The 18,995-nt window shown below is 45.0% G+C and overlaps 1 protein-coding gene across 4 annotated transcripts in view; it reads right to left on the reverse strand.

Moving 5' to 3' along the window:
- LOC137380530 (protein bicaudal C homolog 1-like) overlaps positions 1-18,995 on the reverse strand; it is a 305,313-nt gene that overhangs the window by 239,749 nt on the left and 46,569 nt on the right. The window lies entirely within an intron of this gene.

Below are 18,995 nucleotides of genomic sequence, written 5' to 3' on the forward strand. Positions count from 1 at the left end.
TCCCTGACAAATCCACTCGGCTCGGGTACTCACACCCCTCCCCCACGCCACCCCTCCCCCACACCCAACCCTCCCATCCCCTCCCCCAGGCCTCCCCTCTCCGCACCCACCCCTCCCCCCCAGTACTCCCCGCACCCACCCCAGTACTCCCCAATCCCTCCACCAGGCCTCCCATCCCCTCCCCGCACCCTACCCCCCGCTAGTACTCCCCTCCCCGCACCCTCCTCCCCCTCCCCGCACCACCCTTTCCCCAGGCCTCTCCCTCCCCGCACCACCCTTTCCCCAGGTCTCCCCTTTCCCGCACCCACCCCTCCCCTCCCCCCCCGCCATCCCACCTCCCAGTATTCCCCGCACACGCCCCCTTCCCCATCTCCAGTACGAACTGCACCGACTGGAAATGTGCTGGGTTTGATTCCGAGCCGATCTCAGTCTGTGTACCTGTGGGGTGGGAGTGGGGTTGATACACTGAATTAGGCAAACTGGACAACAAAAAAGCAAGCAACCACGGTTCCCGCTCCCCCTTGCGAGAATTGTATGCGTGAACGCTGGGTCAGGACAGGACATGGGGTCCATTCCACCCTTCGTCATGCTTGCTGTTTCAGCTGACACAGCGGGTCAGCACTTTCCGAATAGGAGCGGGGCGGGGGGAGAAGAGAAAAATCTATCAGGGAAAGCAACAGGAAATGGTGGGGGTGGGGTACAGAAATATGGGAGGCAAGTAGAAATAATATTCTGAGAAATAGAATCATAAATAACTCGGCAACAGGATTGTTATATAATGGAAATGAACAGGAAGTGATCTGATACATTGGAATTCTATGCTTGGATCAAATATCTGTTTATGAGCTCAACAGAACACTTTCATTTAATATGTAACATGCTCCCCAAGGCAAACACTAGACCAGACTGCCTGACACTATCAGTGCAGCAGAATATTCACAGTATTTTTGCTCTGTGTTGTACTAGCATAAAGACAATGACAGACAGGAAAACATCCTCTGCTCCATCCAACCAGTCCCACACAATTTTGATAAACTGTGAATCACAATACGTACACTCCCCACCTCACCTGAAACCACTGAAAGGAGGCGACTCGGGCAAATTAAAAACTCAAATTGTTATTCCATTTGACCCTGCAAACAAAAGTTGAAGTGTGCCAATTGTTTTCCAACTGATAGTCAGGGGTAGCCTAATTACCAAACAAACGGCATAGCTCTCTCAGCACAAATCAACATCTGCACCAGTCGCGTACAGCACCAGTTAGAATCGTTTAGGGCAGCACAGCTTTCACATGGAGTCCCTTAATACTTGAATCTCTTCGGAATCCATTGGATCTGCCTAGAAATTCTGCCAGCTGGGAGTGAGCGACATGACAGAAGAAAAAAATTGAGGTCAATTGAATTAATCTGCAAGACACAAGGGCCAAACTGTTCGCTTAACGAGAAAACGTGAAAACTGCTCAGTAACGTTTCTGGAATGATTTTAGCTGAAATGAATCCTGTGAAAATTAGTGCGTTATCAGGTGTTGTATCCTCTGTTTGACCAAATTATTCAAGCAGAAGTAAGGTCTGTTACACCTTTTAGTTACAACATGTTCCAGCCTTCGGCTGTAATGATCAGTGTAAGAAGCCTAGAGCCTCCCCAACAGTCCTGGTTTCACACTGAAAAGACAAGAAAATAGATCCAGTCTAGTAAGACTTCAGGATAGATTGGCTGGCAAAGCAACAGTGACAGTTGCTGGGCATTTACAGTGGAAATCACTGCAGATCTAAAACAAGAGCTTTTATAAGCTGTACAGTGTAAACCAAGCTCAAATATGATCATTCACACCTAGGCTACATGTCACAATATACACATCATTCTGGGAATGTGGACGTCACTGGCAAGGCTGCAATTTAATGCCCATCTTTTGTGTGCTCCGTAAAGGTGATGGTGGACCACCTTTTCAAACGACTGGTAATGGTTTGATACAAACGAATGGCTTACAGGGCCACTTCAGAGGGAAGTTAAGGGTCAACCATTTTGGTGTGTGAGTGGAGTCACACACAGACCAGAATGGATAAGGACAGCAGGTTTCCTTCCCCAATAGAACACTACTGACCTAGTTGGATTTTTACAACAGTCCAATAGCTTCATGGTCAGCTGAGACCACATACTCAAGTTTCTGGGGAGGAACTTAAACCCACAACCAGCTGACTCCGAGACAGACAGTGCTAGCCCACTGAGCCAAGGCAATTAAACTGGGAATGTGGACGTCACTGGCAAGGCTGCAATTTAATGCCCATCTTTTGTGTGCTCCGTAAAGGTGATGGTGGACCACCTTTTCAAACGACTGGTAATGGTTTGATACAAACGAATGGCTTACAGGGCCACTTCAGAGGGAAGTTAAGGGTCAACCATTTTGGTGTGTGAGTGGAGTCACACACAGACCAGAATGGATAAGGACAGCAGGTTTCCTTCCCCAATAGAACACTACTGACCTAGTTGGATTTTTACAACAGTCCAATAGCTTCATGGTCAGCTGAGACCACATACTCAAGTTTCTGGGGAGGAACTTAAACCCACAACCAGCTGACTCCGAGACAGACAGTGCTAGCCCACTGAGCCAAGGCAATTAAACTGGGCCCGGAACCTAAACACCAGTTGGGAGTCAGGTCCTGCAGCTCTAATCCTCAAAGAAAACATGTAAAGCTTGAAATCAACTAAGAATAATCATACTCAAAGACTTGGATTTCACAGGGAATTCCTCAGACTGCCAATAACACCCTTCACCAACTGTCTAGTCCCTGTGCTTACATTAAATTCCAGCACTCCAACTGTGTACAAATGATTCGTGACTGTTGTTTGAATCGCACACATGGCCAGTCCTATACGAGTGCAGGTCAACAGAATCATTCTGTTTAAACACTCCATCCATTCACCAAGGCTGTTACACACTTCTGCATTGTGCAATTGATTCGGGTTACCATTTTGAGCCCAAACAAAAGTCAGTTTGATAGGTGAGCCTGCAATTCTATGAACTGAAACTTAACCTGCTGTACAAAATACCTGGAATACTATTGCCACAGGCTGAACAATGAATGCTTCTACTGTGGGGGTATGCACCAGAAATGTCACTGAATATCCACCAGATCACTGAAAACTAGTGGAAAACATTACTTTACCAGCCTGTGTAGTTCCAGCTAAACACGACTGACCCATGTGTACTAAGAGGTATAACTCATTACACAAGCAAATATAAATCAGCAGAGAAACATAAACTGGAAATAAAAACGAGAAAATGCTATACATACTCAGCAGGTTAACTCAATGGAGTTAACATTTCAGGTTGATGACCTTGTGTCAGAATATAAACCGAAGACCTGTCACAATGCAATAAAAATTCCAAATGTTAATGGGTCAGTTGGCAGCATTCTCACCACCAAGTCAGAAGGTCATGAGATTTTTTTCAATTCATTCCTAGGATGTGAGTGTCGCTGGCAAGACCAGCATTTGTTGCCCATCCCTAATTGCCCTCAAGAAGGTGGTGGTGAGCTCCCTTCTTGAACTGCTGCTGTCCATGTGGGGTAGGTACACCCACAGTGCTGTTAGGAAGGGAGTTCCAGGATATTGACCCAGCGACAGTGAAGAAATGGTGTTATAGTTCTAAGTCAGGATGGCGTGTGGCTTGGAGGGGAACTTGCAGATGGTGCTATAATAAAAACAAGAAATGCTCAGCAGGTCTGGCAAGCATCTGTGGAGAGAGAAGCAGAGTTAACGTTTCAGGTCAGTGACCCTTCTGCAGAACTGGCAAATATTAGAAATGTGAAAGGTTATAAGCAAGTAAAGCGAGGGTGGGGCAAGAGATAACAAAGGAGAAGGTGTAGATAGGACAAGGTCACAGAATAGCTGACCAGAAGGTCATGGAGCAAAAGCAAAGGCCCGTCATGCTCTGAAATTATTGAGCTCTCATACTCACATCTCTATCTTGGGCTTGCTGCAGTGTTCCAGTGAACATCAACGCAAGCTCGAGGAACAGCATCTCATTTACCGATTAGGCACACTACAGCCTGCCGGACTGAACATGGAGCTCAATAATTTCAGAGCATGACGGGCCCCCCATTTCACTTATTTTTATTTCTTTTTTATATATTTTTCGTGCGTTTATTTTATTTTATTTCATCTTAGTTTGTTCAGTTTGCTTACCCACTGTTTTTTTTCATGTTTGTACTTGCTGTTGTTCAATTTTCAGTCCGTTAACACCCTATCTGTACTAATGCTTTGTCTTTCAACACACCATTAACATATTGTTTGCCTTTGGAAGGTCATGGATTTGGATGGTGCTGTTGAAGCAGTCTTGGCAATTTGTTACAATGAGTCTTGTAGATGGTACACACTGCTGCCACTGCACACCAGTGGTAGAGGGAGTGAATGTTGAACGTGGTGGATGGGGTGCTGATCAAGCGGGCTGCTTTGTCCTGGATGGTGTCGAGCTTCTTGAGTGTAGCTGGAGTTGCACCCATCCAGGCACATGAAGAGTATTCCATCACACTCCTGACTTGGTGGACAGACTTTGGGGAGTCAGGATGTGGGTTATTCAACACAGAATTCCCTGCCTTTAATCTTCTCCTGTAGCCACAGTATTTATATGGCTGGTCCAGTTCAGTTTCTGGTCAATGGTAACCCCCAGGATGTTGATGGTTGTGGAATTCAGCACTGCCAATGCCATTAAATGTCAAGGGGAGATGGTTAGATTCTCTCTTGTTGGAGGTGATCATTGGTTGGTGTTCAAGTCCCACTCCAGAGACGTGAACACAAGTTCTAGTCTGACACTCCCAGTGCAGTACTGAGGGAGTGCTGCACTGTTGGAGGTCCGTCTTTCAGATGAGACATTAAACTGAGGCCCCGTCTGCCCTCTCAGGTGAATGTAAAAGATACCATGGTACTATATGAAGAGGAGCAGGGAACTTATTCCGTGTGTCCTGGCCAACATTTCTCTCTCATCTAACATCACTAAAACAGATTGTCTGCTCATTATCACATGACTGTTTGTGGGGGTTTGCTGTGTGAAAGTTGGCTGCTGTGTTTCCTACATTATAGCAGTGACTACAATTCAAAAGTATTTCGCTGGTAGTAAAGCTTTGGGACATTCTGAGTTTGTGAAAGGCAGCAAATAATAAGTCTTTTTTCTTTTCAGGCATAGACTGTGGACTGGAGAAGTGAGTGCTAAAGGTGACATGAGCTCACCTCCAGCGATTATATTAGTTGTCCTAACTGACCTCAGTGGGTCACTAAAGAGCATGTTCATTAAAAGCAAGCTCCTCTGTCAGTGCACAGGGTGGCGCTGTAACCAGTAGGTGTAAGCAGAACCATGAAAGGCTGTAAAATAAATATACAATATTAAAAGAAAAATAGACCTGCATTTATATAGCACCTTTCATAACCTCTGGACTTTCCAAATCCATGCAATGTTTTACCACCACCTGAGAGGCAAGCGTGCTACCATCTCACCTGTTAAGGGGCAGAGAGAAAGAGAAACTATTTCTGTTGGTTGGGGAGTCTTAGAATAGAGGACACAGTCTAAACATTAGAGCAGGCTTTTCAGGAGTGAAGTTTGGAAACACTTCTCCACACAAAGGGTGGTGACAGAAACTTGGAACTCTCTTCTGCAAACTCTCTTCCAGACAATGCTGGGTTAATTGTTAACCAAAGGTATTAATCTATATGGGGTAAAGGCGGGAATATGGAGTTAGGTCACAGATTAGTTATGACCTCAATGAATAGCAGAAAAGGCTTGAGGAGCTACAAAATTCTGATGAAAGGTCATTGACCTGAAACATTAACTGTTTCTCCCTCCACAGATGCTGCCAGATCTGCTGTGTATTTCCAGCATTTTGTTTTTATCACTACAATGTGGGAACCTGTGCTAAAGAACATAAAATTAACACAGTTTGAATTAAGTAACAGTATCTTAAAAAAAATCTTGAAGAATGCAAATAATGGGAGCGCAGACAACTGGGTTGCACTGGAGATCTATGGAATAAGTTAATAGTGAAGGTTGTTAAAGTAGACAGTATAGATTGATTTTTTAAAAACAACTGGATCCATTTGTGGAGAGAGAAAGGATTGAAGGAGATGGTGAGTTGAATAGCTCAGAACTGAGCTAACAAAAAGCGACAGACTTCTTTGAGTCGAATGATCCTGTATCTAAAATCTGAAAAATAAAAAGGATTGGTATAGTAGACAGATATGGAGTGTATATCTACAGATCCCCGAAGGTAACAAGACAGGTAGATAAGGTGGTCAAGAAGGCATTCAGGATAATTTTATTGGCCAACATCTAGAGTACAAGTGCAGGGAGGTCACGCTAGAACACTAATTAGATCGCAGTTAAGAGTATTACGTGCAATTTTGGTCACCACATTTCTGAAAGGACGTGATCACACTAGAGAGGGTACAGCGAAGATTTTCAAGAATGTCACCAGGAATAGAAAGATTGGATAGGCTGGGGTTGTTTTCTTTGGAACAGAGGAGGCAGAGGGGAGATTTAACTGAGGTATATAAAATTATGAGGGGCCTAGATAGAGTGGATATGAAGAACCCATTTCCGTTATCAGAGAGGTCAATAACCAGGGGGAGCTGACGAGCAATTTGTTCACCCAGATGGTGGTGGGGGTCTGGAACACGCTGCCTTAACAGGATGGTAGAGCCAGAAACCCTCATTGCATTTAAAATAACACTTGGTTATGCATTTGAAGTGCTGTAACCTACAGATCAAGAGCAGGAAAGTGGGATTGACTTAACACAAATGCTAGATTTGTAGTGTGAATACAGCACAAGTGGAGTTTGCTTTGAAAAATGTGTGCATATAAAAGGAAACACATTAAAACCCAGCCCATCATTCAGCATTTCTTCTAAAAAAGATGCAACACTGAAGGTAGCCTGTGTGTGTTTTAAGTGACCTATTATTCACTACTCTGAAAAGGGGCCTGTGGAGTGGAGAATGCTGAAAAGCAGGAAAGTGAGGTTTTTTTTAAAAATTATTCATTCAAGGGATGTGGGCGTCGCTGGCCAGGCCAGCATTTATTGCTCATCCCTAATTGCCCTTGAGAAGGTGGTGGTGAGCTGCCTTCTTGAACAGCTGGAGTCCATGTGGGGTAGGTATACCCACAGTGCTGTTAGGAAGGGAGTTCCAGGATTTTGACCCAGCGACAGTGAAGGAACAGCGATATAGTTCAAAGTCAAGATGGTGTGTGACTTGGAGGGGAACTTGCAGGTGGTGGTGTTCCCATGCATTTGCTGCCCTTGTCCTTCCAGTTGGTAGAGGTCGCGGGATTGGAAGGTGCTGTCTAAGGAGCCTTGGTGCATTGCTGCAGTGCATCTTGTAGATGGTACAAACTGCTGCCACTGTGCGCCAGTGGTGGAGGGAGTGAATGTTTGGAGATGGGGTGTAGATAGGTTGAGGCAGAAGATCAGCCATGATCTTACCGAATGGCAGAACTGGCTCAAGGGGCCAAAAGGCCGACTCCTGCTCCAATTTCTTGCATTCTTATAAGCCATGGCAGAGCTGAAAAGGAAGCAGCAGAAACCGGGAGTAGTGGGAGAGACAATTGGAAAAGAGGAGGAAACTGTCAAAGAGCAGTGAGAGTGACAAGATGCCACCATCAAGCAGGAAGAGCAGCCACAGAAGATCCAGTAGAGAGAGACGAGTGGCCACAGAAGAGCTGAGTGAGAGGGGGCGGGTGCAAAAGGGAGATAGCAACAGACAGCGAGAGCTCAAAAGCGAGATAGTGAGAATGAGCAGAGGGCGCAGGCACACGAGCGTGACACAGCACACGCGAGTATAAAAGGCCAAGAGCAGTGCCAGCTGGTAAAGATTAGAGGAAGTGCCTAAGTCTGAAAGAATACATGACATATAAACATCATCCCTTTCCATTCTCTCACATTCACCGACTGAGTGTGCCAGTGATACACACCAGGTTATCTTGTAATCGTCAATATATTTCAATATGAAGTCCTGTAACATTGATCACAAGTCTTGGGAGTCAGTTGCCAGCGATCGCCAGAGCTGATGGGCAGCCATAAAAGCGGGGCTAAAGTGTGGCGAGTTGAAGAGACTTAGCAGTTGGCAGGAAAAATGACAGAAGTGCAAGGAGACAGCCAACTGTGTAACAGCCCCGACAACCAATTTTATCTGCAGCACCTGTGGAAGAGTCTGTCACTCTAGTATTGGCCTTTCTAGCCACTCCAGGCGCTGCTCCACAAACCACTGACCACCTCCAGGCACTTACCCATTGTCTCTCGAGACAAGGAGGCCAAAGAAGAAGAAGATTTCAATATTACAGAAATCATGGCCAACATTCAACAGTAAATCAACATTCTACATCACCTAAGCTAAGGTTCTCACTATGAATTTTCCACATAATAGGCAGGCTATTTGGTTTCAGTGAAGACCCAGTAATACATAGATAGATCGATGGGCTTTGCAGCTTATCCATTCAGGCCTGACAATGAAATTTAAACGCCAATGTCCACTTTTCTTTAGTCGCTTCTGGGCAGAAATTCGGTTGGAAGAAATCTGTGGTGGACATAGTTGAGTGAGGCAGAAAGGACATGTTAGGAGATAACAAAATGCAATGCAAGAGTTTATTAATTTGATGCAGCAGGGTACAGCCCTGTTGATTAACATTCAGGTGACCTTCAAATTCAGACACTGGATGCACTCAAGTTATTGAATACCAGATTACAACTTGTACAACAAAAAGTGGCAATGGCAGTACTCTTTCTCCAGTGCCTTTGTATCAAGCTCTATGTTCAAGTCCTGTTCCACCTTCGTTTCACCTAAAACTATCACAATTTTGCTCTACCTTTTTGTAGGCACCAGGCATGACAGCATTAGAGGAGCAGATAATGACACCACCCCATGTGGCAAAACTCACAAAAACTTGCATTTATATAGTACCTTTACAGTAGTAAAATATCTCAATGAGCTTCATAGAAGGAAGGAAAGACAGGTAGAGAGGCGGAGAGGTTTAGAGAGGGAATTCCAGAGCATAGGGCCTTGGCATCTGAAGGCCTGGCCACCAGCGGCAGAGCAATTAAGCTCATGGATGTGTAAGGGGAAAAAAATGGTGGAGCACAGATATCTAAGGGTTGTAGGACTGGAGGAGATTCCAGAGATAAGGAGGGTGAGGCCATGGAGGGAACTGAAAACATGGATGAGAATTTTAAAATTGAGGCCTTCCTTAATCAGAAGCCAATGTGGGTTAAGGAGTGCACAAATGATGGGTGAACAGGATTTGGTGTGAGCTAAGATACAGGCAGCAGAGTTTTGGATGACCTTTAGTTTATGGAGCATGGAGGATGGGTGGCCAGCCAGGAATATGTTGGAATAGTCAAGTCTAGCAGGTAGAAAAGGCATGGACGAAGGATGAGGAAATCGGCAGTCTTAACGATGGCACGATATGTAGTCAGAAGCTCATCTCAGGGTCAAGCAATCTGGTTCAGCCTCAAACAGTTGCCAGGAAGAGGGACAGAGTCAGTGACTAGGAAATGGAGTTTGTGATGTGGGCCAAAGACAATGGCTCTAGTATTCCCAATGTTTAGTTGGAGGAAATTTCTGCTTATCCAGTACTGGATGTCGGATAAGTTTTGACTTTTTTTTTCGTTTGGTTTTTCAGTAGATTTATTGGGAATCTAGAATAGTGGGAATGGAGGTAAAGGCAGTTGTATGTTCCTCCTGCAGAATGTGGGAGGTAGGGGTCGCCAAGAGTGTCCCTGCTGACTGCATCTGCGGGAAGTGCACCCAACTCCAGCTCCTCGCAGACCACGTTAGGGAACTGGAGCTGGAGCTGGATGAACTTCGGATCATTCGGGAGGCGGAGGGGATTATTGACAGGAGTTATAGGGAGGCAGTCACACCTCAGGTAAAAGAAGTAGGTAGATGGGTTACCGTCAGGGGAAGGAAAGGGAACCAGCAGGCAGTGCAGGGATCCCCTGTGGCCGTTTCCCTCAACAACAGGTATACCGTTTTGGATACTGTTGGGGGGGACGACTTACCAGGGGTAAGCAATGGGGTGCAGGTCTCTGGCACAGAGTCTGTCCCTGTTGCTCAGAAGGGAAAAGGGAAGAGGAGCAGAGCATTAGTCATTGGGGACTCCATAGTTAGGGGAACAGATAGGAGGTTCTGTGGGAACGAGAGAGACTCACGGTTGGTGTGTTGCCTCCCAGGTGCCAGGGTACGTGATGTCTCCGATCGTGTTTTTGGGATCCTTAAGGGGGAGGAGGAGCACCCCCAAGTCGTGGTCCACATAGGCACCAACGACATAGGTAGGAAGAGAGATGGGGATTTAAGGCAGAAATTCAGGGAGCTAGGGTGGAAGCTTAGAGCGAGAACAACCAGAGTTGTTATCTCTGGGTTGTTGCCTGTGCCACGTGCTAGCGAAGAGAGGAATAGGGAGAGAGAGGAGTTGAACACGTGGCTGCAGGGATGGTGTAGGAGGGAGGGTTTTGGTTTCCTGGATAATTGGGGCTCTTTCTGGGGTAGGTGGGACCTCTACAAACAGGATGGTCTTCACCTGAACCAGAGGGGTACCAATATCCTGGGGGGGAGATTTGTTAGTGCTCTTCGGGGGGGTTTAAACTAAATCAGCAGGGGAATGGGAACCTAAATTGCAGTGCCAGTGTACAGGCTGTTGAGAGTAGTGAGGTAGGGGATAAGGTTACAGGGACACAAGAGGGCACTGGCAAGCAAGAACTTGGTTTAAAGTGTGTCTACTTCAACGCCAGGAGCATCCGGAATAAGGTGGGTGAGCTTGCAGCATGGGTTGGTACCTGGGATCCTGATGTTGTGGCCATTTCGGAGACATGGGTAGAGCAGGGGCAGGAATGGATGTTGCAGGTTCCGGGATTTAGATGTTTCAGAAAGAACAGAGAAGAGGGTAAAAGAGGGGGGGGTGTGGCATTGTTAATCAAGGAAAGTATTACAGCGGCAGAAAGGACGTTTGAGGACTCGTCTACTGAGGTAGTCTGGGCCGAGGTTAGAAACAGGAGAGGAGAGGTCACCCTGTTGGGAGTTTTCTATAGACCTCCGAATAGTTCCAGAGATGTAGAGGAAAGGATAGCGAAGATGATTCTCGACAGGAGCGAGAGTAACAGGGTAGTGGTTATGGGGGACTTTAACTTTCCAAATATTGACTGGAAATACTATAGTTCGAGTACTTTAGATGGGTCTGTTTTTGTCCAGTGTGTGCAGGAGGGTTTTCTGACACAGTATGTGGACAGGCCAACCAGGGGCGATGCCACATTGGATTTGGTACTGGGTAATGAACCCGGCCAGGTGTTTGATTTAGATGTAGGTGAGCACTTTGGCGATAGTGATCACAATTCGGTTAGGTTTACCTTAGCGATGGGCAGGGACAGGTATATACCGCAGGGCAAGAATTATAGCTGGGGGAAAGGAAATTATGACGCGATTAGGCAAGATTTAGGATGTGTAGGATGGGGAAGGAAACTGCAGGGGATGGGCACAAACGAAATGTGGAGCTTATTCAAGGAGCAGCTAATGCGTGTCCTTGATAAGTATGTACCTGTCAGGCAGGGAGGAAGTTGTCGAGCAAGGGAGCCGTGGTTTACTCAAGAAGTTGAAGCACTTGTCAAGAGGAAGAGGGCGGCTTATGTTAGGATGAGACGTGAAGGCTCAGTTAGGGCGCTTGAGAGTTACAAGCTAGCCAGGAAGGATCTAAAGGGAGGGCTAAGAAGAGCAAGAAGAGGACACGAGAAGTCATTGGCGGATAGGATCAAAGAAAACCCTAAGGCTTTCTATAGGTATATCAGGAATAAACGAATGATAAGAGTTAGAACAGGGCCAATCAAGGATAGTAGTGGGAAGTTGTGTGCGGAATCAGAGGAGATAGGGGAAGCGTTAAATGAATATTTTTCGTCAGTATTTACAGTAGAGAAAGAAAATGTTGCCGAGGAGATTACTGAGATACAGCCTACTAGGCTAGATGGGATTGAGATTCACAAGGAGGAGGTGTTAGCAATTTTGGAAAGAGTGAAAATAGATAAGTCCCCTGGGCCAGATGGGATTTATCCTAGGATTCTCTGGGAAGCCAGGGAGGAGATTGCAGAGCCGTTGTTGTTGATCTTTAAGTCGTCATTGTCGACAGGAGTAGTGCCGGAGGACTGGAGGATAGCAAATGTTGTCCCCTTGTTCAAGAAGGGGAGTAGAGACAGCCCTGGTAATTATAGACCTGTGAGCCTTACTTCGGTTGTGGGTAAAATGTTGGAAAAGGTTATAAGAGACAGGATTTATAATCATCTTGAAAAGAATAAGTTCATTTGCGATAGTCAGCACGGTTTTGTGAAAGGTAGGTCGTGCCTCACAAACCTTATTGAGTTTTTCGAGAAGGTGACCAAACAGGTGGATGAGGGTAAAGCCGTGGATGTGGTGTATATGGATTTCAGTAAGGCGTTTGATAAGGTTCCCCACGGTAGGCTATTGCAGAAAATACGCAAGTATGGGGTTGAAGGTGATTTAGAGCTTTGGATCAGAAATTGGCTAGCTGAAAGAAGACAGAGGGTGGTGGTTGATGGCAAATGTTCATCCTGGAGTTTAGTTACTAGTGGTGTACCGCAAGGTTCTGTTTTGGGGCCACTGCTGTTTGTCATTTTTATAAACGACCTGGATGAGGGTGTAGAAGGGTGGGTTAGTAAATTTGCGGATGACACGAAGGTCGGTGGAGTTGTGGATAGTGTCGAAGGGTGTTGTAGGGTACAGAGGGACATAGATAGGCTGCAGAGCTGGGCTGAGAGATGGCAAATGGAGTTTAATGCGGAGAAGTGTGAGGTGATTCACTTTGGAAGGAGTAACAGCAATGCAGAGTACTGGGCTAATGGGAAGATTCTTGGTAGTGTAGATGAGCAGAGAGATCTTGGTATCCAGGTACATAAATCCCTGAAAGTTGCTACCCAGGTTAATAGGGCTGTTAAGAAGGCATATGGTGTGTTAGCCTTTATTAGTAGGGGGATCGAGTTTCAGAGCCACGGGGTCATGATGCAGCTGTACAAAACTCTGGTGAGGCCGCACCTGGAGTATTGCGTGCAGTTCTGGTCACCGCATTATAGGAAGGATGTCGAAGCTTTGGAAAGGGTGCAGAGGAGATTTACTAGGATGTTGCCTGGTATGGAAGGAAGGTCTTACGAGGAAAGGCTGAGGGACTTGGGGTTGTTTTCGTTGGAGAGAAGGAGGAGGAGAGGTGACTTAATAGAGACATACAAGATAATCAGAGGGTTAGATAGGGTGGATAGTGAGAGTCTTTTTCCTCGGATGAGGATGGCAAACACGAGGGGACATAGCTTTAAGTTGAGGGGTGAAAGATATAGGACAGATGTCAGAGGTAGTTTCTTTACGCAGAGAGTAGTAGGGGCGTGGAACGCCCTGCCTGCAACAGTAGTCGACTCGCCAACTTTAAGGGCATTTAAGTGGTCATTGGATAGACATATGGATGAAAATGGAATAGTGTAGGTCAGATGATCAGCGCAACATCGAGGGCCGAAGGGCCTGTACTGCGCTGTAATATTCTAATTCTAATTCTAATTCTAATTTAGAAATAGTGAAGGGGTTCAGAGAGGTGGTGGTGAGGTAGAGCTGGGTATTGTCAGCATACGTATGGAGTCTACATTGTTTTTCAATGATGTTGCCGAGGGAACATCATGTAGATAAGAAATAGGAGGGAGCCAAGGATAGATCCTTGGCAGACACCAGTGATAATGGTGTGGGAGCAGGAAGGGAAGCCAACGGAAGTGATACTCTGGCTATGTTTAGATATACAAGAATGGAATTAAGAGAAAAAATGCTGGAAATGCTCAGCAGGTCAGGCAGCATCTCTGGAGAGAGAAAGTAAGCTAATGTTTTAGGTTGATGACGTTTCATCAGATAAGAACAGAACCAGGAGAGTGCAGTCCCACCCTGCTGGACAATGGCGGAGAGGCGTTAGAGGAAGGTGCTGTGGCCAACTGTGCCAAAGGCTGCATACAGGTCGAGAAGGACGAGGAGGGAAAGTTTGCTTTTGTCAGTCACACAGGATGTCATTTGTGACTTTGACGAGAACTATTTCAGCACTGTGACAGGGCAGAAACCTAATTGGAGGAATTCAAACATGCAGTTCCAGGAAAGAAGGGAATGGATTTGGGAGGCAACAACGCGTTCAAGGACTCTGGAGAGGAAAGGGAGGTTGGAGATGGGACAGTAGATTCCAAGGACAGAGGAGTTAAAGGTTGGTTTTTGAGAGGGGTGGTAACAGCAGATATGGAGGGGAGGGGGACAATGGCTGAGGACAGAAAACTGTTAACAATGTCAATTAACTTGGGGACCAGGAAAGGAAGTTGGGTGATCAGCAGTTTAGTGGGAATAGAATCGAGGGAGCAGAGGTGGGTCTTATGGACAAGATGAGCTCAGAGAGGGCTTGAGGGGAGACAGGAGAGAAACTAGTCTCGGGCTAGGCCAAGGGGGAGATTTAGAGGAAGTTCGGCCTGGTGGGCTAGTGGAAGGCAAGTGGCAGAGGCAGCTGATCGGGGATGGTTTCCATCTTAGTGACAAAGTCAATGTTGTGGTGGTGTTGAGGGCGCAAGAGACAGGGCTTTAACAAGGAAGTTTCCAGCAAAGAAGCTGGGAAGACACTCCCTCATACAGCACTGTAACAACAATTGTAACATTGTATATTAGACTGATTCTATAACAATGACTAATGTACAAATCAGTCAAATGCACAATGTAACAGATAATCAGTACACAAGGATTAATTTATAATCTATGTGATACAGTAGCAAAATAAACAAATTGTGCAACTAATAGGGCTAAATCTCTTCAGTACTTCTGACAGCCTGTGTTCTCATGCCAAATAGTTTGGGTGAGAATGGTGCGATTCACCGTACGTGTGACATGCCTGCCCTCATCGGCAGTGGCAACAACAGCACTGGATGCAACAGAAGAATGGAGCACTCAGTCTATGACAAAAGCTGAAGCTGGATTCCTTTGCGGAGGAGAAATTTAGAGCAGGGAGAATGTGCTTTTTAAAAAAAAACAGTAAAAACATTCCCATCTGCAACGTGTACTCCAATTCACAGCAGCTCCTCGTGTAGTGCAACTGTGAATGAATGCTCATGCCCAGGATGATGAGGGGTACAGGAAGCAGCAGGTGCCACTTAAGTGGGCTCTTCTGCTCTCTCTTGTTTCTCACATTCTGTAATAAGTTTTTCACAATTCATCAGCTAAGATGGCAGCGATACCGACAACTATACGGAGTGGTTCATCAACAGCCTGAAGCATACAGCTGGCTTTCTAAGCAGATGTTGCATGTTTCTTTCTCCCTTCCCCACCATTTCCTCAAGAGCTGCACACATCATCATCGCTCTCATCCTGCCTCAGCATCCAGGAGGGTCCTACAGCACTAAACCGCCTATCGTCCACAGGTAAGAACATTCTCAGTACCTTCAGGTTCCTTCCACTGTCTCTGCCTTGAAGCTTTCTCATTTCTTTCAAGCTCTCAGTTCTAATGACAGGTCCATCCAGAAAAGGGTTCCCTGTCTGTTCTCCCCACAGACCCTGCCTGGCCATTTTCTGCTTTAGTTTGAAAATTCCAGCATCTGCCAGATTTTGCTGATCTCTTTTCTCTCATTCAGCCTCTCACTGTTGAAAGAACTTGTATTTATAAAGCACCTTCCACAACCTCAGGAAATTTCAAAGCACTTGAATATCAATGCAGTACCATTGAAGTGTACTCACTGTTGTAACGTATGGAAATGCGGTGGCCAATTTCCACACAGCAAAGTCCCATTAACAACAATGAGATAATAACCAGATAATCTGCTTTAGTGATGTTAGTTGAAGGATAAATATTGACCAAAGACTTGACTCTCAAGGGAAGATGACGAATGCATCAACATTGAAATATCACGAGCAAGACAGGAGAAACAAGTTATAATTTCACACCTGTGGATAAATTATGTTTGACTTGTAAGAAATGCTGTGTTGTAAAACAGATTTTAAAATCTCCATCAGGCAGCACTGTGATTAAGAAATGAAACATATTGTCTTTATTTAAATATGTTAAGTAAAGCTCTAACAGGACTAAAAAACCCACATGCATATTAAACTGTAAAATAAAACTTACATATTGGGGGAGACAGTGGTGTAGTGGTAATGTCACTGAATTAGTAATCCAGAGGCCCAGACCAATGCCCTGGGGACACAGGTTCAAATCCCACCATGGCAGCTAGTGGAATTTAAACTCAATTCATTGATAAGTTCAAATTAAAAAAGTCTGGAATTGAAAGCTAGTCTCAGTTTTATGGCACTATTACTATCAATTGTCGTAAAAACCCATCTGGTTCACTAATGCCCTTTAGGGTAGGAAATCTGCCATTCTTACCTGGTCTGACCTACGTGTGATGCCAGACCCACAGCAATGTCGTTGACTCTTACATGCCCTCTGAAATGGCCTAGTAAGCCACTCAGTTTTCAAGGGCAATGAGGGATCGGCATAAAATGCTGGCCTTGCCAGCGATGCCCACATCCCATAAAATAATTTTTTTTTTTTTTTTTTTTAAAGTGTCATCTGACCTGTCGGCACTGTCACCGCAGCTCCTGAAAGAACTCCGGAAAAGCAAGATTGCACACACAGTTAGAATGTGTTTGAAGAAACCAGAGAAAGAAGTAGAATGCTGGGCCACTCATTCATACTTTCCAAATAACAACAGGGATCTGGCAGCATAGTGGTTATGTTCCTGGACTAGTAGTCCATAGGCCTGGACTAATGATCTCGACAGGAGTTCAAATCCCACCACGATAACTGCGGAATTTAAATTCAAGAAGATAAATAATTAACGGCTGGAATTGGAAAAAGCTGCTATTGGTAACCATGAGGTCATCAGCAAAACACATCTGGTTCACTGATGTCGTTGAGGGAAGGAAATCTGCCCTCCTTACCTGTCTAGCCTACATGTGACTTCAGACCCACAGCAATGTGGTTGACTCTGAAATGGCCTAGCAAGCCACTCAGTTATATTCAAAAAGGTGGCTCACCACCACCTTCTCAAGTGCAAGTAGGGATGGGAAATAAATACCAGTGCCACCCACATTCCGAGAACGAATGTTTTAAAAAACTCGCATGTATAAAGCTCCTTCATCATAGTAAAAGCCCAAAGGCATCTCACAGGAGCATTATCAAACCAAATGTGACACTGAGCCAGGACAGGTGAACCAAAAGATTGGTCAGAGAGGTAAGTTTAAAGGAGAGTCTTAAATGAGGTGTGGAGGTAAAAAGGCAGAGGGGTTTTGGGAGGGAATTCCACAGCTAAGCAACTAGACAGTTAAAGGCTGGGCCACCAATGGAAAACAGGGATGGAAAAGGTTACTGAAAGATAACATACAAAGCTTCACTATAAAAGGTAACATACATCCAGCTTCATCACATTGACCTTACAAAGTGCAGCACCAAAGGTGCTACCGATATCAAATGGTAGTGGAAAATATAGATTTCTAATGGAACCAATAAATCCAAATGAATCTGTTTCTCTAAGATTCTCTTATCAATCATAAAACCTGCAGCACACAAAGAATGTCTGTAATTACCAGAAAGAAAGAAAAAATACACCACAGAAGCCATCACAACATTTTTGTTCCATTTTATTCTTGATATGCACTTAACAGGCTGTAGTTTTTGTGTGGGAGCTGGGAGAAAGGCAAGACTGACACAGCATTGTACCACAGTGGATGCCATATGACTTAATCTCAACTCCTCAGTTTGGCTAGCTTCCTCACCTTTCATCACCAATCTCCTGGTTCAGCAATGGGGGAGCGAATAAGGTATTAAAAAAATCCACTACCTCACAGAAAGCTCCATTTTGAAAAATCAAAAAACTGTACAAGTTGCACCCAGTGTGTTGAGATAATCCCATATTCACAACAACACTGACAAAGTTGCAATTTGATCCTGTTCACATTCTGGCAGATTTAAGGGGAACTGTACGAAATATAACTGTTCCATAGACCTCTTCCATTTGATGTGAGAATAACATCTGGGACAAACTTGTCTCTGGTTTTATACAGTTTAGAATAAGGAGGGTAACCCAAGTTTAAAATGGAGGCCGCTCCTTCACCAAGTCCAAAATGGGTGCGCCGAGACACGGAGTGAACCCCCAGCCCTAAGATATGGGAGGGCTGAGTGTTCGGATAAGGGATCTTTGGTGATCAGACCTTGCTGTGCACAAAATGGCAGCCATGTTACCCACATTACAAGAGACTACACTTCAAAAAGCACTTGATTAGTTGTAAAAGTGCTTTGGGATATCCTGACTCATTCTACCCTGTCTAAAAACAAAGTTGCCAAATATTTTAACATAAATGTTGATCTTCAGGGGGAAGGCGGCCTCCGAAACAAGTTAGAAAAATAATCAGGACTAAAGAGCAGCAAGGTTGCAGGATGCTCTGGTTTTGCAAAAATCCAGAATCAAATAAAAACAAGTCACTTCTCTAACCTGATAAAAATGAAAGAACTGCCTTCCAGTGCAATCAACTTCTCAATTTGGATAAAGAGTTTATTAATATCGCAATAGTTCTTGAAGGGGATTGGCAGGATGTACAGATAGAGCATGTGTTTTTAATGGGTGTCTAAAATGAGAGATGATCAAAAAGTAGAACTGGAGAGGAAAGGGGTTCATCACAAGTCAGACAGGGACCATAAGAAACAAACAATGTGCATTCACCCATTACTAGTACAGTGTGATCCAAGACATGTGGGAATTTCTCATTCAACTACTGTGTAAAAGGGATGTAAACACGATGCCACATCACTAAGCTAGGCGGCACAGTAAGTAGTATAGCTGGAAATTACCATGGGACAGAGATTAAAATAGTGGGCAGAACTGCGACAGATGGAGTTCAGTGTGAAGTATGAGGTCATCCACTTAAAGACAGATCAGAGTATTTTCTAAATGGTGAGAAGCTAGGAAAT

Source organism: Heterodontus francisci, chromosome 20 (assembly GCF_036365525.1).
Source record: "Heterodontus francisci isolate sHetFra1 chromosome 20, sHetFra1.hap1, whole genome shotgun sequence".
Classification (NCBI taxonomy): Eukaryota; Metazoa; Chordata; class Chondrichthyes; order Heterodontiformes; family Heterodontidae; genus Heterodontus; species Heterodontus francisci.